The sequence below is a fragment of the Sus scrofa genome, chromosome 7, assembly GCF_054392235.1.
Source record: "Sus scrofa isolate SSC_HxYL_T2T_F1_AM1 chromosome 7, Sscrofa_HxYL_maternal_Yorkshire_Landrace_v2.0, whole genome shotgun sequence".
Taxonomy (NCBI): domain Eukaryota; kingdom Metazoa; phylum Chordata; class Mammalia; order Artiodactyla; family Suidae; genus Sus; species Sus scrofa.
Window position 1 is genome coordinate 8,846,772 of NC_139389.1, and position 21,383 is coordinate 8,868,154.

The 21,383-nt window shown below is 42.1% G+C and overlaps 1 long non-coding RNA gene across 1 annotated transcript in view; it reads left to right on the forward strand.

Annotated features, from left to right (window-relative positions):
* Positions 1 to 21,137, forward strand: part of LOC146401174 (uncharacterized) — a 1,049,691-nt gene extending 1,028,554 nt beyond the window's left edge. The window contains exon 2 of the long non-coding RNA XR_014809631.1: positions 21,002 to 21,137. This is a non-coding gene — a long non-coding RNA (uncharacterized LOC146401174). The remainder of the gene's footprint in view (positions 1 to 21,001) is intronic.
* Positions 21,138 to 21,383: the final 246 nt, after the last annotated feature.

A 21,383-nucleotide genomic window follows, 5' to 3' on the forward strand; every position in this document is an offset into this window, starting at 1 on the left:
GTATCTGATCTATTTGGAGTTAATTTTTGTGTATGGTATAAGATAAGGGGCCAACTTCATTTTCTTGCATGTGGATATCTCATTTTCCCAACCTCAATTGTTGAAGACACTGTCTTTCCCAATGAAAGGTCTTGGCACTCATGTCAAAAATCATTTGACCCTATATCCCAGGGTTTATTTCCAGGCTTTCTATTCAGTTGCATTGCTCTAAATGTGTCTTTATGCCACTACCACACTGTTTTGAGGACTATATCTTTAGAGTTAAGTTTTGAAATCAGGACGTATGTGATATCCGTTTTTGTTCTTCTTTTTTTCAAGACTGTGTTAGGTATTTGGGGGTTCCCTGAGATTCCGCATGATCTTAGGATGGATTTTCCTATTTCTGGAAAAAAAAAAAAAAAGATCACTGGGAGTTTGACAGGAATTACACTGAGTCCACAGGTCACTTCAGGTAGTGCTGGCATCTTGTCAATACCGTCTTCCAAGCCATGAACACAGGGTGTCTTCCATTTATTTTGCCTTCAGTGTCTTTAAGTTACACTTTGTCGTTTTCAATGTACAAGTCTTTGCCTCCTTGATTAAATTTATTCCCATTATTCTGTTCTTATTCCTATTATTCTTATTCTGATGCTCTTGGAAATGGGATTATCCTCTAATCTTATTGTTGATACTTTATAGATGAAGATACTGAGGCACAGAGAGGTTAAGGAAGTTGCCCCATTAATAGGAAGAGAAGAAGTCATTTGAAACTACCCCCAGACTGTGCAGTCAGGGTTTGAACTCAGGCGGCTTGACTCCAGAGTTGTGTTCTCGAATGCCCAACTGTGCTGTCATGGCAGAAAAGGGACTAGACGCTCAGCATCTTCAGGAGGGTGACGAATCTAGCAGACTTAGAGTGGAAAATCAGGGTTTCGGTGGTTTCTGACCACACCTCTTCATCTTTTCTTCACTTTTCCAAACTACTTCTTTCCGACAGTTCATCATGAAATGCAGACAAATTGTAGATAACAGACCTTCACCTTTCAAACTTGAGAAGCTTGATGAAGATTTATAGTCTATTCTCTTTTGAGTGCCCCCTTTCCTTCCTTTCTTAACTGGGCTGTGAATCACTCTTATCTACTTCTGTTTTTTGTTTTTGGGGTTTTTTTACATTTTACTCCAATTTCTCAGAATAACTTCAGCTAATGAGTAGAGACTGGTTTGAACACACAGCAACAAATTTCTTTTAAATTAAACTTTGTGGTAGCCTCTTTGGCATTTTCCTTATTATGGATACGTCTGGACAGTACAAGGATCCCTTTGTATAACCCACCTCCATAAACCCATGCGCCAGACAGAGATGTCATTTGTCTCTGGCACAGAAGCACTAATTTACTTCAGGTGTCCAATGTGTGTAAGTATGACAATCTCTCTCATGAGCCCAGGTATCAAAGACTTGAAAACACATGTGGAAATACCCCAAGGTTTCACTTGTCTCATTAGGGCAATGTTTCAAATAACTCCATGGATGGAAGTTCCTGTCGTGGCACAGTGGAAATGAATCCAACTAGGAACCATGTGGTTTCGGGTTCGATTTCTGGCCTTGCTCAGTGGGTTAAGTATCCGGCACTGCCATGAGCTGTGGTGTAGATCACAGATGCAGCTTAGATCTGGTGTTGCTCTGGCTGTGGTGTAGACCAGCTGCTACAGCTCCGATTAGACCCCTAGCCTGGGAACCTCCCTATGCCATGGGTGCAGCCCTAAAAAGGCAAAAAGACCAAAAAGAAAAAAAATTAACTCTATGGAGAATCTGCAAATGAGAGCAGTGAAAAAATGTCTATTCTATAACACCCTCTTTGAAGTCAAGCAAGAAGATAATGGAGGGAAAAGGAAGAGGCTTTCACTCTTTTCTCTCTCCATCTATCCAATTATCCAGCAAATTCTGCTCATTCTTATTCCTAAATATCTTTCAAGTCCATTCTCTCTCTATCTCCACGGTCAACATTTCCATTCAAGCTATGCTTATTTACCTAAGTGACTTCTGCCGTCTGCTGACCAGATCCTGCCTTCAGGTCTCCCCGCTGGAGTGGTACTCCTGAGAAAGTCTCTTCAATGGATCTTCTCACCTGAAAACACATGATTTTGAATTCTCCCACTTCCCTTTTCTCTCCCCTCCCTCTATCATAGTTCTTTTTTCCCCTTTCCTCAAGCAAGGCTTACTTTTAGGACACGCTATCCTCCCTTTCTGGAGCATCATCCTTCCTTTTCCCATCTATCAGTCAAGGTCCACTCAAGAAAATGAAATCCACTGTAGTTTCAAACAGAAAGAAGTTTAATACGGGCAATTCATCACTTACATGACGGAAGAATTGGGGGAGCAAGCGGAGGAGGTGACACACCTGAGAGACAGCCAAGACTAAGGAACAATTACCACCTTTAAGGTAATTGGAAGGATCCAAGGAGGATCCAAGGAGATGGTACTCTCTGATCCCAGAAACCAGGTAGATGCTAAAATAAGAACAGAGCTGGGGCCATGGAGAGAGGAAATATCAAGAGATCTAGAGTCATGGAGGAGATGCAGCTCTCGCTTGGGACCCTACAGAAAGGAAAAGGAAGGAGAGGGCAAACATTGAGCTTTTTTCCTTCCCTCACCATCTGGTCTCCCTCTGTACTTCTCACTGGCTGCATTTACTTGAACTGACAGGAGAAGAGTCCAGAGAAACGTGAATCTCTCTGACACACAGCAAGGCAAAGGAGGATGGGGGGAAAAAACTGTGTATTCAACTAATCCCCCCTTTTCAGGATCAACTTAAATATCATTTCTTCTGGAATACTTTTCCTGATATTACTGTAGTATCCAGCCTTCTCATTAAGTGTATTACTTTTTATTATGGATGCTCACTTAGTCTTTTCTGACTTCATCTATAAGCTCCCTCAGAACATCAAGGATCCCAGTAGCACAGTGATATTAATGATATTTTCTTTTTTTCCTTTTTTTTTTTTTTTTTTTTTTTTTTTTTGCTTTAGAGCTACACCTGTGGCATATGGAAGTTCCCAGGCCAGGGGTTGAATTGGAGCTGCAGCTGCTGGCCTACACCACAGCTGGAGCAACATGGGATCTGAGCCATGTCTATGACCTATACCACAGCTCACAATAATGCCAGATCCTTAATCCACTGAACAAACCCAGGGATTGAAAATGCATCCTCATGGATGCTAGTCAGATTTGTTTCTGCTGAGCCATGACAGGAACTCCTATGTCTGCATTCTTTCTACTGCAAGTAAAGATAAGCATCTTTTCATATGTTTAAGAATCTGCAGTCACTGATTATTTATATCTTTTGTCCATTGTTCCACTTGATTTTTGGTCTTTGTCGTATTAAATGACGGGCGTTTTTAATAATATATCAGGAGTTCCCGTCGTGGTGCAGTGGTTAACGAATCCAACTAGGAACCATGAGGTTGCGGGTTCGGTCCCTGCCCTTGCTCAGTGGGTTAAGGATCCGGCATTGCCATGAGCTGTGGTGTAGGTTGCAGACGCGGCTCAGATCCAGCGTTGCTGTGGCTCTGGCGCAGGCCGGTGGCTACAGCTCTGATTCGACCCCTAGCCTGGGAACCTCCATATGCCACGGGAGCAGCCCAAGAAATAGCAAAAAGACAAAATAATAATAATAATAATAATAATAATAATAATAATAATATATCAGGAGAATTAGCCTTTTGCTTTATATAAGTTATGAATACTTTTTCTTAATCTAGTGCATTTTGAGACTTGGTTTATCATCATTTTATTAGGCAAAACTTTTCAAGTTTGTTAGTATTTTCTTCTATGGTTTCTAATTCAATATGGACTTTGATGTATACTTGGGACTTTAAGGGTATTTTAAGTCTCCTGTTTTCTTTTAGTATTTTATAGTTTATTTTTCTTTTATTTTTATGTTTAAATTTTTAATGTCTGAAAATTTTTTTCTTTTCTTTTCTTTTTCTTTTTCTTTCTTTCTTTTTTTTTTTTTTAGGGCTGCACCTGCAGCATATGGAGGTTCCCAGGTTATGGGTCGAATTAGAGCTATAGCTGCTGGTCTACACCAAAGCCACAGTAATGCCAGATTTGAGCTATGTCTGCAACCTATACCACAGCTCACGGCAATGCCGGATCCTTAACCCACTGAGCTAGCCCAGGGATTGAACTTTTGTCCTCATAAGTCAGATTCTTTTCTGCTAATCCACTGTGGGAAATCCTGGAATTAATTTTGATATAAGTTAAAAGGTAGGGAAAAAACTTTACTTTTTTCTAAATATCTCTAATGGTTTCAAAAACAAAACTTAATAGCCTGTACTTTTTTTTCCTCACAAAGTTAAAATGCTTATTTTATCACATACTAAAGTAGATATCTCTTTGGGTTTATTTCTAGACTTTCTATTATGGTCTATTGATTTGTCTATTGATGCAGGAGTTCCATAATGGTTTAATAACTATAATGTTGGATTTTGATTGCAGTATTCAGATGTCCTGGTTTAATGCCTATTGAAAATGTGTGACAAATAATGAATCAGATATAATAGCAGTGACAAAATTTCCTTTTAGTGGTTCCAAACTAAATCATGAAGAGATTTTATACAATTAAATGAGTAGGATTTCTGCTTTCAGGTTGGATACAGGCTAGTGCTTTCACTGCAACAAAAATCTAGATAAATTATAAAAACAATCTATTTTTAAAGATACCAGGGAACTATGGAGTCTAGGAGGACTGGATGAATGGATTCCCAGTAAGAGGAAAATGTTTTTGAGGGACATTAATGATATCTAGCCTTTTTTTTTTTTTAACCTTAGGGGCCTTTGTTAATTATGGGCATAGGTTAAGAATTAGACTTACCCAGGCAAAGAGAGTCTATCGGGGGAAAGAAATCAGCAAAACTGGGATATTCCCCTGTGGCTCAGTGGGTTAAGGATTTGGCATTGTCACTGCTGTGGCACAGATTTGATCCCTGGCCTGGGAACTTCTGCATACTCTGGGCATGGTCAAAAAAGAAGAGAAAATCAGCAAGATTGCCACGGTCCTACAGAGTTGATGTGGCAGGACAGAGACTCACAGGCACATACATGCACCACTGGATTTCCCCATGAGACACTTCGTGGATTCTGGTGCTTGGTGGAAGACTGGCGAACTACGATGGAATATTCTTAAAGGCAGAGTAAAGTTTCTCAGAGTCTTCTGTGCCTGGGAACCAAAGAATGATGGGATAGCAACTGACCTCCCTATACTGGGTCCCTCAAAATATCTGTCGTATTGTGAAGACACATGGGACATGAGGCTGGAACCCATGCACGGGAGATTGAGATCTCTTCACCTTTCAGTACTATGGAGATGGATTCTTTAGACTTTTAGTCAAACAATCAGAGGTCCATGTCCTAGGAGCAGAGGTAAGTCAGAGAGGAGATGAATCTCACTGCATGCAACCCAGCAATGACCCAGCTCAATTTCTGACTGAACTGAGGTGATCAGAGCCTCACTTTGTCTGCTTAACAAAGGAAAAGGGTCGCACTCTCTGTCATAAGACAACATCTTCTAGAGTGGCTGGAGTTCTTTAATATATAATACCTGGAAAAAAATGAAAAATGACCAATCATGCAAAGACATACTATTGACTGATAAACAATAGAAAAATAGAACAATAGATGCAGACCCATAGATGATCAATATATTAGAGTTAGCAGGCCAAGGCCTTAATAAAGCTATGATTATTATGCTAAGGAAAATAAAACAGGAAGGACAAAGTCAACAAAAGTATGGATAATTTTAATAGATAAATAAAATCTGCAAAAAGGAATTTGGTGGACGTTTTAAAACTGAAAAACAACAAATTTTAAACAGGGTAAACACAAAGAGAACTTTAACTAGGCAAATTATAATCAAATTGCTTAACATCAAAATCTTAAAATCAGCTAGAGGAAAAACAAGCCTATTACCTGTACAGGAACAATAGTAACACTGAGAGCTATATCTCAACAGAAATGAAGAAAATCAGAAAGCAATTAAATAATATTTTCCTCAAAGTTTGAAAAAAAAAACAATAGCCAATTTATATCCAGTAATAACATAGAATTTATATCCAGAAAACAAACTTCCTTCAGAAATGAAAGTGAAATACATGATTTCAGATGAAGATAGAGTTAGAGAGTTAGTAAAAAAACAACCTACATTGAGTGTTCCCTGGTGGCTGAGTGGGTTAAGGATCTGGCATTGTCACTGCTATGGCTCAAGTTGCTGCTGTGGTTCAGGTTCAATCCCTGGGCAGGGGATTTATGCATACCAAGGGCACACAGCCAAAAAAAAAAAAAAAAAAAAAAAAAGAAAAAAGCCACATTGAAGGAAAAACTAAGGCACATTGAGCCCTATCCTTCAGACATAAAAAAAGGGATTCCAGATAGGATTATGGAAACGTTTGTAGAAATAAAGAGTAATATAGTAGGAAAATACATGGAAATGGAAAGAAATGCTGACTGTATAAATCAATAATTTTAGCACCCGATGGAGTGCAAATTATATGCAGAACTTAAAATGTATGGCAACGATAATGCAGCAGTGACTGTGAGTAAGTAGAAGTATCTAGCAATGTCAGGACAGTGGTAAAAATAGTGATTTATACTACTACTGTAACAAGTCAAGGATGCCTACTATAATCACAAAGAGAATAACAAAGTAATTTAAAACTACCAAGCTAATAGAAGAAAAAATTTAATAATAAAAATTGATTATCTCACAAGAAATAAGAAGAAAAAGGGAGAACCATAAATAGGCCAAATGGAAAACAAATTAAAAGACACTCAATATAAACTCAAGCCTATCCATAATTAAGTAAAATATAAGTGAACTAAATATTGTTAGGCTCAATAAACAAAGCAAAATTACATAATGCTCGCAAAAGCGTAAAGTTTGAAAATAAAAGGATAGAAAAAGATGTACTATGCAAAAATCAATCAAAAGACACCCTAAGCTAGAGATCAGTAACAAAAGGATACACAGAAAAGTCCAACTGTATGGAAATTAAACATATCCTTCTAAACCATCTATGGGTCAAAGGAAAGATCAAAATGAAACTATAGCATGTGTTGAAAAAATAGTAACAAACATACAACCAAAAATGTATGGTAATCCAGCTAAAGCAATTATTGGAAGGAATACAACGCCAGAAATATGTACATTAAGAGAGAAGAAAGTTTAAAAATCAAGATCAATAGTATGAGAAATATCTGTGGTTCTTAGAAGTCTCTGGAAAACCCCGAGAGGAGATTCATAGAACAAATTCTAGGTTCTAAAGTGAGTGCATGTCTTCTTCTGCCAACAATTCTCTGTTTGGAAAGCAGCTCCAGGTCATGCCTGACGGTGGGAGATGAAGTAACTATGCAACTCTCTTAATGAACTGGGTACTACCTGATGCACTGCATCGTAACTTTCCATTTCCATCGTATGGGATGGAATAGACACAACTGGACCTGAACAGATCCAGAAAGGACTAGGGCATCGTAGCGCCAGCATCTCAGATTTTTGTGGTACCTCCCCTACTGCTCTGTAACTTCTGCCTGGACCCATAATATAGGCACACAGAAATTTCTTTTTGTTTGTTTGTTTTCTTTTTTTTTTTAGGGCTGCACCTATGGCATATGGACATTCCCAGGCTAGGGGTCCAATTGGAGCTGCAGCTGCCAGCCTACACCACAGCCACACAATACCAGATACGAGCTGTGTCTGCGACCTACACAGCAGCTCCAGGCAAGGCCAGATCCTTAACCCATCAAGTGAGGCCAGGAGGCCAGGAATCAAACCTGCATCCTCATGGATACTAGTCGGGTTCTTAACCCGCTGAGCCACAGCGGGAACTCCAGCACATGGAAATTTCTTATGACCGGCCAAGGCATGAGAAAATCCCTTGAGCCTGTTTTACAGATGTTATCTGTATAGCATCGCTATTACAGTCCAGTGGGGCAGGGGGCTGTCCCTGAATGAAAGTTTTGAAAGGAAAGCCCCCCAGAGGGCCTAACTTCATCCCCCACACATAGGTGTCCTGTTCTTGCGGCAGGAGGCATGGTCGGGTATTCACTCATGGGAGGCAGCTGATGGGTCGATTCGCAGGACAGGGACTTGGACAGTTGAAGTACTTCATGCAAGAAGTTCTGGAGGAAGTCGTAGGTGGACAAACTTTTAGAATGAGTGTATAGAAGTCAGTATCCCACATCAATGTCCAGTTTCTGTTTCAGAGACTTCAGTAATCAGGGAGTCAAGGTCCCTCACCCTGTGGCTCTCAGCTAGCCTCTCTCCCCCATCGCCCTGCATTAATTACTACGCAATGAGGGCTCGAAGGACGATGCTTGGAACTTAATGGATTCACACCAGAATACCTCTGAGTACCCTTCTCTTGCCACTAGTTCTGGCAAAAAGGAAACTGCGGCAACACAATAAACAGGATGAATAAGGACTCATATCCCACAGAGAATGGAGGTTTAGTTGCATCCTTACAGAGAACCCTGCCAGACTCGGTTGCATGGAAAGGAAACTGGATGGCAGGTATGTTTGTCAGTTTGGTCTCATGATCAGCTACAAATGTAGCACAGCGTTTTGTATTAATTGATTCCCCCTCACCACCCACTGCCCCAGCTGCTGTCTTACAGCCAAGAAGAGAATCAACAGTGACTAATGTAAATTTCCAATGGATTGTGACTATTTATCCTAAGAGGATACACAGCTGCTAGAATTATGTGTGTCTCTTGTATGGGAATCTCAATATTTTTTCACACAAAGACAAGAGCAGATGCCAAGGGGCTGAAGAAGAGGACTGAATATTTTATTTTGCTCATTGAACCCACGCTCCATCCTTCCCCATCTTACTCTGTGCCCAGAGAGGCTTACTTTATGGACATATTAATAGGCTCACCTTCTGCCTTCTTGTTGAGTCTGGGCTATAGCAGGTCTTAGCAGGACTCCTGAGGGCAAGAAGGGAGAGCGAAGACTGGGTATTTTCCCCCCTAGCTTCTATCCTGGAGGTAGGTTGCATTGCTCTACTCAAGGATCTAGTTTCTATTAGGAGACCTGTGGCTTCCAGTCACTACTCCCTGTCTCTCTCAAGGTCTCATGGTGGTAACATCCCCTGCTCTTGCTCTGAGGTGATTTACTACCTCTTGTTAGTGCCCCTAAATCCTACACACAACCTGTGTAATTAGGCTTTCAACTCAATTCTGTTAATTACTCATTAGAGTTTGCTATGTTTTCTTTAAGGGTCCTGATTGGTATATTAACCTTTCATATCGTCTCTCAAAATGCTTCTTGTTAATGCCTTCTAAGTCCTGACATATGACATACTACCTATCCAGTTAACGAGGCCAGATTTCTAGGGACATTCTGGTGTATTCCTTTCCTCTCAGCTTCAGTGCTTATTCCCAACCACTTCTCCCTCTTTAATATTTCGTTTTTAATTCTGCTCACTACCGTGGCCTTATAACTTGATATTTACAGCAGTTGGCTCACATCATTTCCTACTTCAGTCTCATGCTCACCCGTCCATCCTACACACTATTGCAGCGCAAAAATGCAAAACTGAGCACATGACACAACTGCGTATCTCAACCCTTTGCTGTACCTTCCTTATCCACAGGTCTAAGTCCAAAGTCCTGAGAAGGACATGGAAGGTTCTCGAAGGTCTAGCTCTTTTGAGCCTCTCTTCTTCCCTTTTCACAGTATGCTTGGTTAACACTCAGAGAACCGGCTAAGCGAGTTCAGGGTCCCTGCCTCTGTGCATGTTGATTGCTCTGCTCAGCCTGTCCTTCTTGACCTTGTTCACCTGATGACAAGTACTTCTTTTTCAAGGCACAACACAAATATCAACCTCTCTATGTATCTCTTCCTAACTTACCTGAAAACCGTGTCCAATATGTGTCACTCTTTAACATGTGTTCCCTCAGTAAATATTTATAAACTCCTACTCTGTATCACACACTAGTCTATCATTGAAGATACAGTACTGAACGAAATCAGGCGTAGTCCCTACTCTCTTGAAGTTTGCAATAAAGTAGAGAGACAACGGCAATACATCAAAACAGGTAAACATGCAGTGTGCGAGTTTATGAACAAGGCTAGGGCATAACATGAAGCAAGTTAAGGAGGCTGTGGATTCCTGGGAGAGGATGCCATTTTAGGATGGTCAGGGGTAAGTCTCATTCTTAAGGTGACCTTAGGAGATCTGAATGATGAAAAGGAGCACGTCGTGTGAGTAACCCAGAGAATACATGCTGGGCAGGGAGCCAACAATTTCAAAAGTTCAGAGGTAACTACGCACTGGACACCTTCAAGGAATCGTAAGGTTGATGTGTGGTGGGAAAACGTGGCTGTTGTAGAGAATCATAGGCAGTGACACCAGAGATCTAGGAAACTTAGAAGAAACTTGGATTTAACTGAGGCAGTGATGGAGAGCTATTTGGGGGGTTTAGTGGAACCCTAACGTGATCTGACCTAACATGTTAAAAGGATCATTTGGCTCAGTGCTGAGAGTGGTCTGTAACTCAGATGGGGTAGAAACAAAACAGTCAGCCAGGAGGGTCTTGTCGTAACCCAGAAAAAGATGACGGTGACGTCTACCTGGGTGCCTGTCGTGGAGGGGTCGAGAGATGCTTAATTTTAGGACATATTCTGAAAGTAGAGCCAACACGTATATTGGAAGCTTAACTGTGAGAGAGGTAGGGGGAAGAAAGAGGAAGGTAAAAATGACTTCAAGGTTTTGGGTTGAGCAACTGGGAGGTTGAAGTTGCTTTCCTCTCAAGTGAAATCCAGCAGGCAGAGGCAGATTTGGAGGGTTGGGGGAATGAGAAGCTCAATTTGGGGGTGTATTCAATTTGAGCTGCACACTAAATGCCTCAGTGCAAATCTCAAGTAGGAGGTTGGATATAGAAGTCTGGAGTTCAAAATAGAGATCAAGGTTAAAAGGCTGTAGTTCTCTATAATAACACCTGTGATATTCTGTTGTTAATTTTAATCAAGTCCAGTTTACCAATGACTTCTTTTTTTCTTTTCTTTTTTTTCTTTTTATTTGGCCTCTCCCATAGCATGTGGAAGTTCCCAGCCCAGGGATCAAACCTGCTTCGACACAGCAGTGACCCAAGCCACTGCAGTGACAACACCTGAGCCTTAACCTGCTGCACCACAGCAGGAACTCCAAGACCTGTAATATTTTATTTAATGTGTTTGCATATTCATATGCCTATGTAAATGGTAAGCTCCATAAGGCCAGCAGAACCGCGATGCTTTGTTGCCTAGAAAAGAGAATGCAAGACTCTGCTTTGCTGTAAAATGCCGGGAAAGTCAGTGACTTGCCAAGCAGACTCTAAGCATTCAGCATGGCAGCGCGGACACCCTGGTGAGACCCACACTGAACGAAGGAGATAGCATAGCATCGCAGGGCCGTGATTGGTGATTGCTGTCCTCACATTTCCAGTTGTCATCTTTCAGGCAAGTCCTGGAAAAGGACACGCACACTTGTGCTGGCTGAAGGGCACATTCCGAAAGGCAAAGCTGATGTTATTGCTTTCTTCTTTTCACACCAGCCAGTTTCTTTCTCTTTCAGGGACCCCGCTCCCCTCCACCAAAAGCTACTTAACCTTTTGTCCTTTGATAGTTCCCCTGTGCATTTAGGAAAGGACCCTGTGAATGAGGTAAGGTTGACACCATGGCCTCTCTTGGACACTTGTGTCTTCAGACCCAACATTCAGAGTGTTTTCTGTCTCTCTCAAATGTGTTGCAGTGCCAGACGGACATCAAAGGAGACCGTTTGGATGGCTCACAAGATGCAGACAGCATAGGATCCCGTATAAGACGTGGGGTACCAAGTGTTAAAACATCCTGGCCTTCCTCCCTCTCTCTGAGGGGGTCTTCACAAATGCTGTTACTCCCTCCAGTGAGGAAGACACAAAGCGTTCTATGAGGAAAGCATAACCAGCCGTCCACACATCTGGAATGCTTCCACAATCTGTTTGAACAAAGCAGCTGGAGGAGGACGGCCGTACCCTGGCTCTGCGGTCTCACAGCATCTCTGCACGTCGCAGAATCTTTCCCAGAGAAGCTCTGGGTTGTCCACTCCTACGTCTGCGGCTTCATTCCACCCCACTGATGGCGTTTTGTCCATGACCCAAGCATCTTTTTCTTCCTGCTTCTCCCCTGGCTGGTCTGGTTGGGGAGCCTGATACCCTGGACCATTCTGGGAATCAGATCTCCAACTGCAGTCACCCAGCCTCAATCTCCCCTCGCCGCCCCAGTTTCTTTGTGGGTATGTCCACATGGGGCAGCCCAATTGCAAGTCTGAATTCTGCCATCTTCCTGGCCAGCCTTGCTGGCTCCTTTTACCAATTTGTTCAGGTCAGGGTAATTTCCCAGGTGTTGAGATGAAATAACCAGCATAATTAGGGAATCGCTGCATTTTCACAAAAAGCCTTCATTCAACCATGCTTTCTCTTGGATACTTGGTTGTTGAGGTCAGAATTTTAATGGTATCCATTACAACGTTATTGGTGAAACTCTACTCTAGGATTAATCCCCTGCATCAGTGTTTCATGGACATCCAAGTGTGGTGAGTCCTATTTTTATTTTAAAATGTTCAGAATATAAAAATTCTACACATCTGGAGTTCCTGCTATGACACCGTGAGTTATGGATCTGGCATTGCTGCAGCTGTGGGGTAGCTCGCCGCTTCGGCTCGGGTTTGATCCCTGGCTGGGGTACTTCCATATGCTGCAGGCGCCGCCAGAAGAGAAAGAAAAATAAATTCGATACCTTTAGGTTTCAAATTATCTCATTTCTCTGTTTAACTTTGATGGAGCTACCTACCTCTCGCTTTGGTCAATAATTTATTTAGAGATGATAAAGAGGGAGGGAGCTATTGTAAACTGCAGGAAGGAGCTGTTGTAAATTGCAGTAAATTGCATGTGAGGGGTGCATCTCATGTTTTCTACAAAGAGCAGATGTTTACGCTCTGCAGTAGTGGACCAAGCACTAATCAGATGTTTGGGTCCTGTCTTGGTCTCTTTCTCTAACATTGGGCAAAATAATTTGGTACCTGTCTTGTTCTCCAAGCTGCCTACTTTTAATTATTTTTACTTTACTAGAACTTTTCTAAAAGCCGTCTTCTGGTTTCTTTCGAGACTTGGATCTTTGTCCTGGGGGACATTTGGGAATCACCAGCTTTTGATTTTTATCAGGTTTGAGAATTCGCCAAGCAACGCAGAGGGCAAAAAGCACGAGCTCCTGGTACAATAGGAACTGATACATATTTTTAAGAATTTATTGGGACTTGGACTGTTTTTCCATTGGCCTTTTTCAAATGTATTTTAACAAAGTGCATACAAATTTGTATATTCGTTCTAATCCATCTGGAGACAAGAGCCTGCAGTCTTGGCTTAGGCTGGAGTCCTGAAAAATGGCCAAGCCCTCTTCTTTCTTTCACGCACACTCTGGGAGAATATTACTGTCATGTTCACTCCAACTGGGGGCTAAGAAAGTAAATAAATGTACTCAGAGCAAAACGCAAATGTTGACTCAATCGTAATAACAGCGACATGAAACTTTGGGGAGCCAGCCTTGTACCTACTTCAGTTTAAAGTAAGGACCATGGAACACTGAGCTCCAGTGGGAAGTAGCTCAGATTTCTATACTGAATTCCTAGACTGCCTTTTTTTTTTTTTAGTGCCCTACCTTCGGCATATGGAAGTTCCCAGGCTAGAAGTACAGGCCGGAGCTACAGCTGCCGGCTTATGCCACAGCCACAGCAACACGGGGTCTGAGCCTCGTCTGTGACCTACAGCACAGCTCACAGCAATGCCGGATCCCTGACCCGCTGAGTGAGACCAGGGATCAAACCCGCATCCTCATGGATACCAGTCGGATTTGTTTCTGCTGCACCACAACAGGAAAGCTCTTGAATTCCTATATTATAGGGAATTTATCTATTTGCTGGTATTGCATCCATTCCTGGAAAGTTTATAGCTATTGTTCTTGTGAACTATCATAGCTAATAATTTTTGACTTATCAGGGGAATCTAAGACTGTCGTAGAGATTATAAATCCCATTCTCTCCTATTTTTACCTTCATCGGGGATTAAGAGTGTCTGGATTATTCCAGGTTATAAAACAAGACTGTTAACGATGCTCTCTGAAACATGCTCACCTCTCCCCAAAACGCATGGAAGTTCAGTCCTGAAGAGCACATGTATGCCCAGGTGCACAAGTGTGAACACACAAGCAGGCAGTCTTTCAGGGGCTGGCAGTAGGATGATTCAGTTCTTCCCCAAGTGTACCTTGGGCTGCATGCACGGTCTTGTACTAGAGCTTATTTGTGGGTAGTTTAGTTAAAGGGTCAAAAAGAGGAAGGGCCCTTTAGGGGTCTGCCCTGAAGATGATTAAGAAGGATGTTCATGGGTAAAGATCTTTTTTTGTGTATATTGCAGACAAGGGGCAGTAGACTTCCCAGGTTCCTGGCTGATTTCATCGGCTTCGTGACTTTTCCAGGGCTGTCCTTACTCAGCATTGAATCTGTTTTGCAATAATTGGAAAATTACTCCTTATCTGGGCTGTCCCCTTTTAATTACTGGCTTTCTGTAGGCTCCACAGGGTTAATACAGTAGGTTTACTGAGAGTGGATTATCACTTACAGTTCCTAATTATTCAAAGAGTTATATACTATTAAAATTTCCATTCTACTGCTGAGAAAATTGAAGATTAGAGAGACTATCCTGGCCTCCCTCTCAAGGCTAGAGCATGATTCGACCTGTCAGACCCAAGGTCCATGCTTCTAACCCCTGGGTTCCAAAATGTAGGCTGGATTCAAGGTGCTATCTGTCCCCATCCTAAATTTAAATTAAGAGGGAAAGAGCTGGAGTTCTCTTTGCGGCTCAGTGGTTAACAAACCTGACTAGGATCCATGAGGATGCAGGTACCATCCCTGGCCTTGCTCAGTGGGTGAAGGATCCGGCATTGCAGTGACCTGTGGTCTAGGTTGCAGACACGGCTTGGATCTGGCGTGGCCGTGGCTGTGGCCAGCAGCTACAGCTCCGATTTGACCCCTAGCCTGGGAACCTCCATATACCTGAAAAAAAAAAATAAAAATAAAAAATAAAGGACAAAAAAGAGAGACACTTACATATTCATGATATTTCCCTGCTAGTCTACTTTTCAGAAAAGCCAGAGGAACTTAGTTTCATGGGTCACAACAGCCCGAGGTTCAACAGGATTGTGATAAATAGCAGTGATAAAACAGGAATCTCTGGTTTGGTGCCTATCAAGAGATCACTAGAATCCCAAGCTTCTTAGAGCCATTTCCTTGGAGGGGTGTCCTTGTCTGTCTCCCTTTCAGGGTGGCCTTCTCCAGCTGCTTCATGTTGGTCTCTGGTGTTCAGCTTTCCTCAGGGCTCCCCACTCAGGGCTCTCTGTCTCTCTGTCTCTCTCTCCATGTGACTGATGTTGCTATGACCCTCGCTGCTTTTCTGTTCAGCTCACTGAACTGGATGGACAACTCCTTCATATGTTATTTCTGGGACACCAAGCTGTTGTGCGTTCTCAGTTTCTCATTGTTCTTTCCGCCGTCGGCACCCTGTTTCCCATTTTCTTACGGTGCCTTAGTTCTCTGGTCATCGAGTTCATGCTCCCACAGAGCAGTCTGGAAGATCTTCAGAGTGTTGTGCCCCACACTGCACTTAGCGGCCCCCCCCCGCAGGAGCCCTGGAGGTGAAGGAGTGGCCTCGATTCCAGGACCGCTCTGTTTCTGGAGGTCAGCCTTCAACCTCAGCATGTCTAGTCTCTGTACCTTTCCTGAGGCCTCCAGACAAGCCACGACATGCCTGAATTCTTGGTGTTCACATGACTTAGACCCTTGCCCCAGGACTTTTGCCTCCTGTTTTTCCTGCTTTTTTCTCCTGTGTTCTTATTTCAGTGATCATCTGTCAGAGCTTAACACTCTGAAACCCTGGTCTTAACATTTTGAAAACCCCCACTTTTACCCAACCAATATGGTATCCCCATTCTTCTGTCTTGTATAATAGTGTTTCTGTAGTATTGTCCTTTCCCAGGACACAATGCCCTATCATTAGGCTGAATGAGGTCGCTACCTCCCTATGCAGAAGATGCATCAGGGTACAGCTCCTGGAAGTCCTTTGCTCTTATCCAGAGGGCTCTAGGTTGAGATATTCATACCTTTGTCATACCAGTGAGTGGGGCAATGTCTTGGCAGCAGAGGAAGAAAATATTGAACTAGTATTTTTATTTATATTTCATCTAAAGAAAACAGTAAACTTTGTAGTCTCTACTCTGTGTTTGTTTTTTTTTTTTAAAGCAAGCAAAGTCTTTATTACAAGAAAGCAAATAGCTCCCAGGACTGCTGGGCAGGGGGAGAAGAGCCCCTGGTCTCTATTGTCTTATAGAGGTTTTTTATCCCTTAAAAATGGGGGGGGGGGTTCCCATATGGGGTCTGGAAAGACGTGGTTTTCTCTCATTGGCCTTGCCCAATTACCTATATCAGTCCTTGTCCAAGAAGGGTCTTCAGGGTGGAAATGTCCCGTAAGTTTTATGGTTTCTTTGCCCTTTTCTTCCCATAAACTGAGTCACAGGGGGTTGGAGATTAATGTCCATCTGGGTGTAGGTACACTCCCTGTAGTCAACAAGGCCTGTAGGGATGTTACTCCCTGGAACCCTTAAGCCACAAATGTTCATCAATAGTCATATCAAAGAATGCATGGAAGCCCATGCTCCCACACTGACTACCTGAGTCATTATTCTGCCTCAAGCTCCCCTTCTAGAGTCGGAGACTCTAACTGCGAGGAAAAGGGGCCACAGCCGCTCTGACTTCTTCCTGCTGAAAAGGGGCGTCATTAGGGGAAAGCAGTTAGGTCTCCACTCATGGGACAGTGGAGGGGGCTTCCAAATTTTTTTTGATTTTTAAAATGGAGATATGATTGATTTATAATATTGTACCAATGTCTGCTGTACAGCAACGTAACTCAGTTATACATGTAATCCCAGGAGACTGGATATAGTTCCCTGTGTGCACAGTAGGACCTTGTTGTTTGCCCAGTCTAAATGGAATAGTTTGCATCTACTCACCAGAAGTCTGTTCTCTATGTCCGTGTCACCTGTGTGTCCTGTCACCTGTTGCCCTTGGTTCCAATGACAAAAGTGCCCTATCTCACAAGGTCCATGAGGCATCCTGAGGGAAAGGCATCTGGAAGCTCGACAGTGGCACACACTGTCATTTGTATTTGCCTGGTGGACTAGATGACAGATTATATTATCTGGCTTTACTGAACCAAGTTTCACTTTGTGGTTAAAAGGCATAAAAAAATGGCTACAAAGAAATCACAGATTTAGATAATAAAAATTCCAACAAAAGCAGAAGCTGACTCTTCTGCTTCCCATCTAAGCTCTCATCAGCCAAACTGGGAGATAAAAATAATGAATATTTAATCTGATATTAAACAAGAAATAAAATAATCAAGAATTCAAAAAGGAATCCAAAATTATCAGGAGGACTATTTGATTTATGGACTTAAAGTCATGATGGTTAAGAATGAATCTCATTTAAGGATATCTATCTGTGGTTTGAGAGACTAAACACTGCAATTAGAAAGATATTTAAAAAGAATTCAAACATTATTAATAACATTTTATTTTTTTTTATTTTTTTATTTTTTTTGTCTTTTTGCTATTTCTTGGGCCGCTCCCGCGGCATATGGAGGTTCCCAGGCTAGGGGTCTGATCGGAGCTGTAGCCACTGGCCTATGCCAGAGCCACAGCAACGCAGGATCCGAGCCACGTCTGCAACCTACACCACAGCTCACGGCAACGCCGGATCGTTAACCCACTGAGCAAGGGCAGGGATCGAACCCACAACCTCATGGTTCCTAGTCGGATTCGTTAACCACTGCGCCACGACGGGAACTCCTATTAATAATATTTTAATTGGGAGCTAAAAATTGTTTAGTACCATTAATAGAGAAAAAAAATGAACAAAATAGTACCCCCCAAACTTAAAATTACCTTAAAAACATATTTCATTTTAATCTTGTTCCTTTAAAAATATTCTTTTTTTTCCTCTCAGCCCTGGAGTTTGTTTTTTTTTTTTTAATCATTTTTATTTTTTATTTGGTTTACAGGGTTCTGTCCATTTTCTACTGTACAGGAAGGTGACCCAGCCTTTTTCTCACATTATCCTCCATCATGCTCCATCACAAGTGACTCCATAGAGTTCCCAGTGCTAGACAGTAGGATCTCACTGCTTACTCATTCCAAAGGCAAGAGGTTGCATCTATTAACCCCCAATTCCCAGTCCATCCCACTCCCTCCCCCTCCCCCTCCCCCTTGGCAACCGCAAGTCTGTTCTCAAGTCCATGATAAAACATATTCTTTATAGTTGTCACATATGATGTAGATATAAATATATAATTTTAAAATAATGAGTTAAATTGTGTATATATAGATGCATTTATTTACTACTTTTATATTGATAGGAATAAATGGGAAAAAAAAGATGCTAGAAATAGGATCTTTTTTTTTTTTTTTTTTTGTCTTTTTGCCTTATCTAGGGCCGCACCCCAGGCATATGGAGGTTCCCAGGCTAGGGGTCTAATCGGAGCTGTAGCCACTGGCCTACACCAGAGCCATAGCAACTTGGGATCCAAGCCGCATCTGCAACCTACACCACAGCTCATTGCAATGCCGGATCCTTCACCCACTAAGCAAGGCCAGGGATCGAACCCGCAACCTCGTGGTTCCTAGTTGGATTCGTTAACCACTGTGCCACGACAGGAACTCCCTAGAAATAGGATCTTTGAGAGGAAAAAAAAGAGCAGGAAATTCTTATACAAACTTATATTAGGACCATTTAAAACTCATTGTACAATGAGCATAAAGGAATTAATTTTCTTTGTCTTTCCTCACATGATTTTGTCTGTAGAATTTCTTCCAATATCAATGGCATCTCCCTTCTGTTTTTCCCCTTTATTTATTTTTCAATGTTTTTGGCCATGCCTGCAGCATGCTGAAGTCCCTGGGAATGGGGATCAAAGTCAGTTCCTGGATGAAGGGTTACAAATGATGGGGAGTCAACACAAAGATTTCATTGATTCTCTGTTGCCACAGAGAACAAGCGAGAAGGAAACTCACCTGGGGAGTCACCCAGACATTAGATTTTTGGAAAAACCAAATTCCAGGAGTACCATAGGATAATTCAAGAAGCAACATGTTTGGGTGAATCCACTGAGGAAAAAAAAGACACTTTAGAGATAACAGCAGAGAAGAGATATAGCGTTAGGGTAACAGCAACTTCACAAAGCAATGAGTCTTGGGAGCAATTTCTTTCTTCTAGAATAATCTGTCTTTTGGAAGGGAAGGGGACTGAGGGGATGATTGAAGAGCAGGGTTTTATCAGCAGATGACAAAGGCTTTCTGTAGAAATACAAGCAGAGTTATAACCCATCTTCACAGGAAATGCTCCCTTTAAAGGGGAATTATGGTACAGATCATTCCTTCTTTTAGGGATCAGTATAATTCTGTCCGAAAGGTAGTGGTGGAAGTAAGAACCCATGGGGATGACAGTGTCTCTAAGTTATTTCCTCTGCTGTTAGTACCACTCTTTTATCAGCAAGGCAGGCCTTCAGGAAAGAGGTCATGCACCAGTTATCATCAGTTGCACACACAACGTGCAGTCACCAGTTTCCAGGACGCAACTGAGATACTACAAACATGAACCAAACAGTTGCTTTCCTTCTACCCCAACGAGACCCCTGACTAGCATCTCCTTTCTTCAGCAGTTGTTATAGTCAAATTATCCACAGGCTGCTGAATAATTTGCCTTACTTTTTTTTTTTTTTTTTTTTTTTTTTTTTTTGTCTTTTTAGGGCCACACTTGTGGAATATGGAGGTTCTCAGGCTAGGGGTTGAATCAGAGCTACAGCTGCTGGCCTACACCACAGCCACAGCCACAGCTGATCTGAGCCACGTCTTTGACCTATACCACAGCTCACAATAACGCCAGATCCTTAAACCACTGAGCGAGGCCAGGGATTGAACCCAAAATCTCATGGTTCTTAGTCGGATTCGTTAACCATTGAGTCACGATGGGCTTACTTGTTATTGTTTCTGACTTTTCTGGGTAGAGAAACTAGTTATACACCAGTTATAAGATATACAATCTGTTTTGATAGCTCTGTTGGGTTAGCCAAAATTCCACTTTTTTATGATATCATGCCTGTATGAAGTCTCAAAAATGTAATCTTGCTTCCATGATTCTGATGCAAGATACCTCTACATCCTTCATTAATAGAGACCTATGACTTCTTTTAATGATAATCAGTCAATACTCATTGTTAGGTGTTGACATTCGTTACGTGATGAAAGCTTTCTTATTCATTTTCAGATCCTTGAAATTAAGAGCTATATTGAATTCATCTTTCCTGACAATATTGTGTTGCCTATAATAGATGCTCACTCAGTAAGTTTCTTAGATAAATGAATGGCTCAACTGATAAGGGGAAGATAGAATTAAAAATGAGTATCAAAAACATAGACTCTCTCCCTAGGAACCTGCATCTGTAGGTGAGGAAACAGGACTCAATCTAGTGGCAGCATTAATGTGAGCTAGTTAATGCCCAGCAGGTGGTACAGATACGAAGTTCTCATGAACTCCAGCAACGGAATGCCCTCCTGGTGGAAGCTGAATTTGAACTAAATATTGAATCTCTTGAGATGGAACATGATGGAAGATGGTATGAGGGAAAAAAATGTGTGTGTGTATATATATATATATATATATGTGTGTGTGTGTGTGTGTGTGTGTGGCCAGGTCACTGTGCTGTACAGCAGAAATTGACACAACATTGTAAATCAACTATACTTTAATTTAAAAAAAAGTGAGTAGGGGAGTTTCCGTTGTGGCGCAGGGGTTAACGAACCCGACTAGGAACCATGAGGTTGCGGGTTCGATCCCTGGCCTTGCTCAGTGGGTTAAGGATCCGGAGTTGCCGTGAGCTGTGGTGTAGGTTGCAGACGCAGCTCGGATCCCGCGTTGCTATGGCTCTGGTGTAGGCCGGTGGCTACAGCTCCAATTAGAGCCCTAGCCTGGGAACCTCCATATGCTGCGGAAGCAGCCCTAGAAAAAAGGCAAAAAGCCAAAAAAAAAAAAAAAAGTGAGTGGGGTTTCAGGAACTGGAGAAGATGTTAGGTTATTCCTAGCAGGGTAGTGATACGAGTAAATACCTAGGGATGGAAGTATATGAAGCGTGTTCTGGGAGCAGTGATAGATTAATTTAGCAGAAGAAGCAGGCCTGGAAAGCCAAAGGAAGGGATTTAGACCTCATCCTGTAGACAACGTTGAACGGATCG